The 9,771-nt window shown below is 46.7% G+C and overlaps 1 long non-coding RNA gene across 1 annotated transcript; it reads right to left on the bottom strand.

Annotated features, from left to right (window-relative positions):
* Nucleotides 1-1,889: 1,889 nt before the first annotated feature.
* On the bottom strand, nt 1,890-4,735 carry LOC116461441 (uncharacterized). Its single transcript, XR_004246057.1, has 3 exons — nt 4,582-4,735; nt 2,465-2,561; nt 1,890-2,317 (listed from the first exon to the last, which is right to left on the bottom strand). It is a non-coding gene; the product is annotated as an uncharacterized LOC116461441 (long non-coding RNA).
* Nucleotides 4,736-9,771: the final 5,036 nt, after the last annotated feature.

Below are 9,771 nucleotides of genomic sequence, written 5' to 3'. Positions count from 1 at the left end.
GTCTGGCAGCCAGCCCTGGAATAGCCCAGGTCCTCTGCTCACTGAGCCTTGGCAACTGAGACTTGTGCTGGCTGCCCTGGTGTCTGTGGTGGCCCCAAGAACCTTCCAAAGATGCTTTGATAGAAATGAGGGCTGCAGAACCCCCAGACACCAGCTGTGGTGAGATTAACTAGAAGGAGGCTCAGGTGAATTTTCTCAGGGAGAAGAGAACTAAGATGCATAATAACTCAGTGTCAACATCCTTGGAGGAGAACCAGGGAGAAATCTACACTTCCTGCTAGTGTGGAATGTGGGAGCTTGGAGCCATTATACCTTGAACTTGAACTCCCAAAGCTAAACCACTCCTACTCTGTGACCAGTCTGTTCTTCTCCTAGGTATAGATCCAATAGAAATGTATATATAGGCCGATATATACCTATTGGTATATATATAGGCCGATATATACCTATTGGATCTAGGTATAGATCCAATAGAAATGTATATATAGATATAGTGTCTCACGCCTGTAATCCCAGCACTTTGAGAGGCCGAGGCAGGCAGATCACTTGAGGTCAGGAGTTCGAGACCAGCCTGGCCATCATGGTGAAACCCAGTCTCTACTAAAAATACAAAAATTAGCTGGGCATGGTGGTGGGCACCCATAATCCCAGCTACTCGGGAGGCTGTGGCAGGAGAATCGCTTGAACCCGGGAGGCAGAGGTTGCAGTGAGCCAAGATTGCACCACTGCAGTCCAGCCTGGGCGACAGAGCAAGACTCCATCTCAAAAAAAGAAAAGAAAAAAAAAAAGAAATGCACATATATACACACATATACGTATTTTCACCAGAAGACTAATACTAGAATGTCGGTAGCTGCACTGTTTTTTGTTTTGTTTTGTTTTTTGTTTTTTTAGACAGAGTCTCCCTCTGTCACCCAGGCTGGAGTGCAGTGGCGTGATCTCTGCTTACTGCAATCTCCACCTCCAGGGTTCAATCAATTATTCTGCCTCAGCCTCCTGAGTAGCTGGGACTACAGGCACATGCCACCACACCCAGCTAATTTTTGTATTTTTAGTAGAGATGGGGTTTCACCATATTGGCCAGGCTGGTCTTGAACTCCTGACCTCGTGATCGGCCCACCTCAGCCTCCCAAAGTGCTGGGATTACAGGCATGAGCCACTGCACTCAGCTAGCTACACTGCTTTTAATAGCCAAAAACTTGAAACAATTCCAATGCCCATCACCAAGAGAAAGGATACACAAATCATGGCATATCACACAATGGAATATGATCCAGCAGTAAGCATGAACAAATGCTTGATACATGAAACAATATGAATGGACCTCACAGACACAAGCTAAAGAAACCAAATAAAGAAACCAAGTAAGATAAAGAAACCAAATGGGTCATGTTTACATGAAGTACAAAAATGGGCACAAGTTAAACTAAAGCATTAGAAGTCAACATAATGGTAGCCTTTGGGAGGAGAGGGCTTGTGGCTGGAGGAACAAAGGGATACTTCTGTTTCCTGATCTGGGTGCCAGTTACATAGGTAGGTTCAAAATTTATAAAGTTGTACACTCATGATCTGTGTATTTTTATTTATTTATCTATTTGACACGGAATGGCACAATCTCGGCTCACTGCAACCTCTGCCTCTCGGATTCAATCCATTCTCCTGCCTCAGCCTCCCAAGTAGCTGGGATTACAGGCATGCGCCACCATGCCTGGCTAATTTTGTATTTTTAGTAGAGACGAGGTTTCTCCATCTTGGTTAGGCTGGCCTCGAGCTCCCGACCTCAGGTGATCTGCCTGCCTCAGCCTCCCAAAGCGCTGGGATTACAGGCGTAAGCCACTGCACCCAGCCAACAAGCCCTCTTTATAATGTTAAGAATGAAAAATAAATGATACTGTAGAATATTATAATCTTATTTTATTCACTTACTCAACATTAATTAAAGGCACTCCCATGATTTTATGTTGTTTGTTTTAATTCAGAAAAGCTCACGGAGAATCCAGGACACACATTTTCTCGGTGGAGCAAGAGGGCTGTGTCCCCATCTGGGCAGCAGATGGCGCCAGAGGATGTGGATCAGCCCTTGAGGTTGTCCTTGTTTCCCGAGATCCTGGAAGCCAGGGTACCCCCTACCCTGCGCAGCCACAGTGAGAAGGGGAGCCAGTCCAGCCCTTCCTATGTCTCCATCTGCAACCTGAAGAACCTCACCAACAGCTGGTAGTGCAGGATAGTGAGGACGCAGCCAGAGCAAGTGTAGAAAATGCTGCTGTGCAACTTGACTAAAGGAGAGGCCCAGGAAGGTTGTTCCAGAGGAAGGTGGCTGATGGGAAAGACGTGAGCATACTGAAATGTGGGTAGAAAGGATGAAGTAGAGAGATAGGGGACAGAAAGGACGAGGCGACATCCCTGCACTTGAGGCATGGGAAGCACAGGTGGAGGGTCAGCCTAGGAGAGGCAGAAGCCTTACCTGCCACTGTCTGCAGGGAAGCTCCGAAGGACAGGCATGAAGGCTGGTGAGCTTGTCGATGGGTGAGGAAGTTGCCTCCAGGTGGCTTCTATTTTGTCTATGAAGCAAGAGACCAAGTTGCCTATTGACAAATGATGGTGGAGAGGAGTGTCCTCCAGATTTCCACCATTTATCTTGGCTTCCTCAATCCCTTGCTTATTCATTCTGCAAATATTTATTGATAACCTATTATGCTAGGCACTATTTTGGACTCATTGGACATGCAGAAGTGAACATAGAACTTACATTCAGGGGTTGAGGGAAAATGGATAAACACATAAACATCAAAACCAAAAACATCGGGGAAAGAGAAGGACTATGAAGAAACAGGCAGGATGAGAGAGCAGAGAGTGCGGGAGGCTGTGGAAACAAGGTGCTCAAGGAAGTCTTTTGCTCAGGAAGTCTTCCCAAAGAAGTGACATCTGAGTAGAGATCTGAAGGCAGCAGCAAAGAGCCTTGCAAATATCTGGGGGACGGGGAGCATTTCAGTTAAAGAGGACAGCCAGGGTAAAGGGAAGGAGAGGGTGGAGAGGAGGTGCAACCCAGGGAGACAGATCACATAGGATGTTGGAAATCACCTTTGATCGTTAGCATGATGGTTGTTACTAAGAACCAGGGAAGTGGCGTGGCTGGATTCATATTTTGAAAGGATCACGCTGCTGCTGTGTAGAGGACAGGCTAAAAGGGGCAGGCGTGGAAAAAGGAACCCCACTTAGGAGGCTGTTGCAGCCATACACAGCAGAGATGTGAGGAGCAGTGAAGGAGGCTCAAAGTCGTCAGACTCAGAATGTGTTTTGTAGGGAGAGCCAACAAGATTTGCTGATGGCAAATCTGATGATCAGATGTGGAATATGAAAGAAAAAGGAGTTGATGATGACCCAGGTGTTTGCCCTGGGCCGAATGGTGGTACCACTTACTCAAATGCAGAAGACCAAGGGTAGATTAGATTTAGGAAGAAGCAGAATTTCTGCTTTAAATATGTTAAGTCCCTGGAAAGATTCTGCAGGCAGTGTTATTATTTGCTTTGCTTTGGCCAGCAGGTGTGGCTCTGTTTTTTTCCAGCAGCAACTGATTGTGGCCCAGCCATAGCTGTAGACTGATCCCTGATTGGAATTATGTCAATTGACTTTAACAAACAAGGAGTAAAAGAGTTGAGGGTATTAGAAAGAGACCCAGTGAAATGATAGACCAAATGTAAAACTCCAGTCCTGGAACCAATTTTAATTAGTTTGAACTGATCACAAGTGACAGAAGCCTAACCCAAACTAATTTAAGCAAAAGAGGAGGAACCAATGGCTCAAGTAACAGAAAGCACACCCAAGTAGCTCATAAAAGAGAAGAAAGAGCTTCAAGGCGTAATAAAGTGGCCACATGACCTTGAACTGGGTATGAAAGACAGCTGTGTAACCCCATGTGCCCCCCCCACGTATGGGAGTGGGAGGGTAGCAGATCTAAGACAAAAGGGAGTGGCTGGGACTACAGTGAATTGGAGAGGGAATACCCAATCCAACACATTGAAATTGCACAAACACAGAGTTTGCAGAAATAAAATATGCCTAACACTTTGCATTCCCTGAGAGAGATCCAGGCTTTGAACGTTCTGGCAAAATCAGTGTTAAACAACCACCGCTAGAATCATGTACGTATCAGTCTCAGGCTGAACAATATGAAACAGGGCAGTGAACGACCCCCTTTTTTAATATTAAATACATAACACAAGATTAGATGTCCTGGCTGCCACCTTAGTAGAGCAACAACTCTGCCTGCGTGTTGATGGCTTGATTGTCCTACACGAATAAGGAGTCTCAACAAACAGCCCAGCCAGTCATTATAAAGAATACAGCCGTCTGTAACTCTACCATTAAGTTTGGCAGACCACTAATTAGACAGGCAATTCTCAAGAACTGAACCAGCAGCCTAACTCACTCTGCACCTTGGAGTTACCCTTGAGCTCACCCCAACAGGACCTAGTAAGTTCAGGTGACTCAAACTAGAGGTGCTTCACTCCTACATTTGTTTGCAGGAGGGGCAGACACTCCAGGCAGCTCCCAAGAAATAGGATATAACATATTACTCACCTGTCATACAGCAGCAAAGGCAGCAAGAGACAGTGCCTGCCAAATACCCCAGGCCCTTGGAGGACACAGTTCTGAGGTTTGCTCAAAGCCACAACTAAACACCTTGACCCTGAAGTCCCTGATGCCCACAGCACGAGAATGCAACCAATTCTCCATAGAACCTGGTGCAGGAAAGAGCTTTCCTCTCCTGTGAACTTCTACCAGGCAATGGGAATTTTATAGGAATCATTGGCATAGGTGCTGGCCTGAGCATGCCACATTTGCCACTCCTGATAGGGCCCTTTGGGTTTCAATCTATGCCAAGTCTATTTTGAAACTTCATCACAACATGAAACATATCCTGTGTTCCTTGTATGTCATACCTCCTCACTTCTGAATGGCTCTTGCTCTTCCTTGCTCATCTGTAGTGAGTGAGTTTGGTTTTTGGAACTGTCAATCATAAATGGTATCCACATTATGCAATTATTGATGTGGAGGCAGCGCACTGGACGAGGTGCCCCCTCTGGCGCCTGTCCCTGCCTGTGTGTGCGAAGGCTCCCCTTCAGCTTCCTCCCAGGGTTGCTCCCTTCCCCACGAGGTCATGTCCTCTCCAAGCCAAGTAGCCTTGGCGTGGCCTCCCCAAGGTCCTTCCGAGAACCTCCATTTCCTCTGCTGTGGAACAATCCCAACCCCCCTTTCGTGGTTGCAGATGCAGAGAGGATAAGGGGATACAGGCAATGGAGCTGGTAAACAGTGACATCCTATATGAATTTCAGGTCACTCCTTATCACCAGGCAGCCAGTGGGGCCTAAGAGGGCCCCTCCTCCCTTTATCTGCTCTCAGATGTGTCATCTCTGCTGCAAGGAGGAAATTAGCTAGGCCAATATGACCATGTTTTGGAATGGGAGAATGGAGGGAGGGCATTCTCAGACTCTTGAAACTTTCTTCCATGTATAACTTGATGCATTTTTACCAATGTGTATGCCCACGCAACCACCACCCACATCAAGATGTGGAACACTTCCGTAACCCAAGGAAGTGCCCCCATCCCACTCCTGCCCAGTCACCACCCCCAGACCCTCATTTCCAACTCAGTAGATTAGTTTTGCAAGTTCTTGAACATCACGTAAAAGAAATCATACAGTACATAGCCTTTTGTCTGGCTTCTTTAACTCAACATAATGTTTTGGGGGTTTTTGTTGTGTTGTTGTTGTTGCTGTTTTGAGATGGAATCTTGCTCTGTTGCTCAGGCTGGAGTGCAGTGGCATGATCACAGCTCACTGCGGACTCAACCTTCGGGGTTCAAGCATTCCTCCCACCTCAGCCTCCCCAGTAGCTGAGACTATAGGCACGCACCACCATGCCCAGCTAATTTCTGTATTTTTTGTGGAGACGGGGTTTCACCATGTTGCCCAGGCTGGTCTTGAACTCCTGAGCTCAAGCAATCCACCTGCCTTGGCCTCTCAAAGTGCTGGGGGTACATGAGCCATCATACCCTGCCAACATAACATTTCTGAGATTAATCCATGTTGTTGCAAATATCCATTCCTTTTATTTATTGCTATATAGTATTCCATTGTATGAGTGCAAAGCAGTTTATCCATTCTACTGTTGCTGGACATCTGGGCAGTTTCCAGGTTTTAGCTATTAGGAACCACAATGCTGTGGACACGTTGGTATCTATGTTTGGTGAGCATCTGCATGCCTTTCTCTTGGGTGTATACCCAGGGTGGGAATGCTGGCAAGCACATGGCCAGTTTTAGCTGACTCTGCCACAGTCCCCCAGTGCGGTCGTACCACACCCACTCTCTCCAGCAATGGCCTTAAGCTTTTTTGGTGGCACCAGCCTCTTCTTTTCATCATACAATAGAACGAGCCTGCACCACACAGTCAGACAGACTTCAGCTCATGTCTCGGCACCTCTGAGCAACCCTGGGCAAGTAACTTAACTTCTCTGAGGTTTCATTTGCCCACAGGAATAAATAAAGCCTGAGTTGGCATCACTGTCAAATCAGTATCACATTCACATGGCATAGTGCTAGGCAACTGGCACTAAGTGAATATTCTCTCCCTTCCTCTTACCCACCCATGAAGCTCCCCGAAGTGCAGTCACCAAGTAAACATTTCCAGACCTTTCACCCCCACATGGGGTCCTTTAAAATTCCTCTGCCTGTACACTGAGAACCTATTTATCACTTTCTTCCCCGATACTTATGTGATGGGGCTGCTTGTCTCCATCCCACTGCAGTGGATGGGGAAATCAACAACTGAGGAGTCAGAAGCAGACAGCAGACTGTGAGTCATGGAAGGTAACAGGTAATAGAAGGTGGCTTCCCATAAAGTGACCCTGGGCCAGCGAGGAGACAGACATGCTTTGACCAAAGTAAGGTCCAAATTTACATTGTCTGTTTATGTACTGTTGCGGAAAGATGTCCAAGACATATTGTGGGGTTTTTTGGTTTTTTATTTGTCTGTTTTTGAGACAGAGTTTCGCTCTTGTTGCCCAGGCTGGAGTGCAATGGCGCGATCTCGGCTCACTGCAACCTCCGCCTCCTGGGTTCAAGCAATTCTCCTGCCTCAGCCTCCCAAGTAGCTGGGATTACAGATATGCACCACCACACCTGGCTAATTTTTTGTACTTTTAGTAGAGACAGAGTTTCACCATGTTGGCCAGGCTTGTCTTGAACTCCTGACCTCAGGTGATCCACCTGCCTTGGGCTCCCAAAGTGCTGGGACTACAGGCGTGAGCCACCGCGCCCAGCCTACAGGACATATTGTTAACTAAAACAAGCAAAATCAGGACAAGATGAATACTTTGGTGCTTTTGTATAAAAAGGAGGGAGAAGAGTGTTTTTATATTGACTTACACATAGGAATGGATACCCATAGGGCTGTGGGAGAGGCAACAGTGACTGGGGACACTGTGAGAGGGAACATTTCAGTGTATTGTATCCACATGGACAGCTTTTGGGCTTAAACTACATGAACAGATCCTCTATTCAGACAATTTTTCATATATAGGCCGGGCACAGTGGCTACGCCTGTAATCCCAACACCTTGGGAGTCTGAGGCGGGTGGATCACCTGAGGTCAGGAGTTTGAGACCAGTCTGGCCAATATAGCAAAACCCCAACTCTATTTAAAATAGAAAAATTAGCTGGGCATGGTGGTTCGTGCCTTAATCCCAGCTACTCGGGAAGCTGAGGCAGGAGAATCGCTTGAGCCTGGGAGGTGGAGGTTGCAGTGAGCCAGCATCGTGTCACTGCACTCCAGCCTAAGCAACTGAGTGAAACTCCGTAAAAAAAAAAAAAAAAAAAAAAAAAAAAAACCATATATATATTTAGAATATTTAGACATTTTTCAGCTATGCCAGCAGGTGGGTATGAATCCCTTGATATAAGCTCCACGAAGATTTCTGGCAGATCAACCCTGGCAAAGCAAAATGTCTGTGAGGTTTGTGCACGTAGGCGTGTGCACGTAAGTGGATGCAGGTAAGTATATGTGTACGTGTGTCTGTGTGTTAGACATCTCCATCACAACCTACCAGCCTGGGCAATATAATGAGACACTCTCTCTACAAAAAAAATAAAAATAAAAATTAGCCAGGCATGGTGGCACATGCCTGTAGTCCCAGCTACTCCTCAGGAAGGAGGATCATTTAAGCCCAGGAGTCTGAGGCTGCAGTGAGCCATGATCGCACCACTGTACTCCAGCCTGGGCAACAGAATGAGATGCTATCTCAGTCAATCAATCAAACACCTGGGAGGAGGAAGGGGCTGTCATGTCCTGCCAAGGGCAGGGCCCTAAATGTCCATGAAGGGGACCTGAGCTAAGCTCTTCATAACTTCTCCCCATCACCCCACCCCTTCAACTCTATAGAATTCAAATTTCATCACTAGGATAACAAAATGACTAACTGTTCTTTAAGATGACTGGGGACAGTGTGAATGGGGACATTTTAGTGTATTCTTATATAGCTTTTGGGCTTAAACCACATGGACAGATCCATGTGGATCTGAATTCAAATTTCATCATTAGAAATGTGGAGTAACAAAATGACTGTTCTTTAAGGTTCTGTGTGTGTGTGTGTATGTAGGTAGGTATATGTGTAGGGTGTAGAGGTGAGTGTATGTAGGTGTGTGTACCTGTATATGTCATGTGGGTTATGTGTAAGGTGTAGTGGTGAGTATATGTAGGTATGTGTTCCTATATATGTGGGTGAGTATACATAAGGGGGTAGGTGTGTCTTTTTACTCAGCAAAAAGAGAAGAAGTTTTTCTTTTTTTTAGAGACAACTGTAGAGATGGGGTCTCACTGTGTTGCCCAGGCTGGTTTCAAGCTCCCAGGCTCAAGCAATCCTCCTGCCTCAGCCTCCCAAAGTGGTGGGATCACAGGCATGAGCCACCATGTCCAGCCTAGGACCCTTTTCTAGATGCCTAGTATGTGAAGGAAAGTATTGATTGCTTTATATTTGGTGTGTGAACTATTCCTTAATACTGAGACGCTTGACAGCTTACATGTAAAGGATTACAAATAACACCTTCTTTTATTTTTCTGAGACAGGGTCTCACTCTGTCACCCAAGCTGGAGTGCAGTGGTGCAATCATGGCTCACTGCAGCCTCAGACTCCTGGGCTCAAGCGATCCTCCCACCTTGGCCTCCCAAAGTGTTGGGAGCACTGAACCCAGCTGAAGAGAAGAAAAATCTATCCCCCAATAAATGGCAGGCCTTAGGATATTCCCCCTGCCAAAAAATAAAGCCCAGAATGACCATCTGCCCAGAGGTTCAAAAGGAGGCCACCCCAGGGGCCAGACCCACAGCCCAGTGGCCAGGTGACACTAATTAACCATGAACAGGCTAGGCACGGTGGCTCATGCCTGTAATCCCAGCACTTTGGGAGGCCAAGGAGGGTGGATCACCTGAGGTCAGGAGTTCAAGACCAGCCTGGCCAAGATGGTGAAACTACAAAAATACTAAAAATACAAAAATTATCCAGGCGTGGTGGTGGGCACCTGTAATCGCAGCTACTCAGGAGGCTGAGGCAGAGAATTGCTTGAACCCAGGAGGCAGAGGTTGCAGTGAGCCGAGATTGTGCCATTGCACTCCAGCCTGGGCGACAGAGCGAGACTCCGTCTCAAAAAAAAAAAAACAATGAACATACCTAGGCTTGGCATGGAGCCACCACCACTGGGGTCCCCCCCACAGAACTCCT

Source organism: Hylobates moloch, unplaced genomic scaffold (assembly GCF_009828535.3).
Source record: "Hylobates moloch isolate HMO894 unplaced genomic scaffold, HMol_V3 SCAFFOLD_21, whole genome shotgun sequence".
Taxonomy (NCBI): domain Eukaryota; kingdom Metazoa; phylum Chordata; class Mammalia; order Primates; family Hylobatidae; genus Hylobates; species Hylobates moloch.
This window is presented reverse-complemented; position numbering and strand designations above follow the sequence as displayed.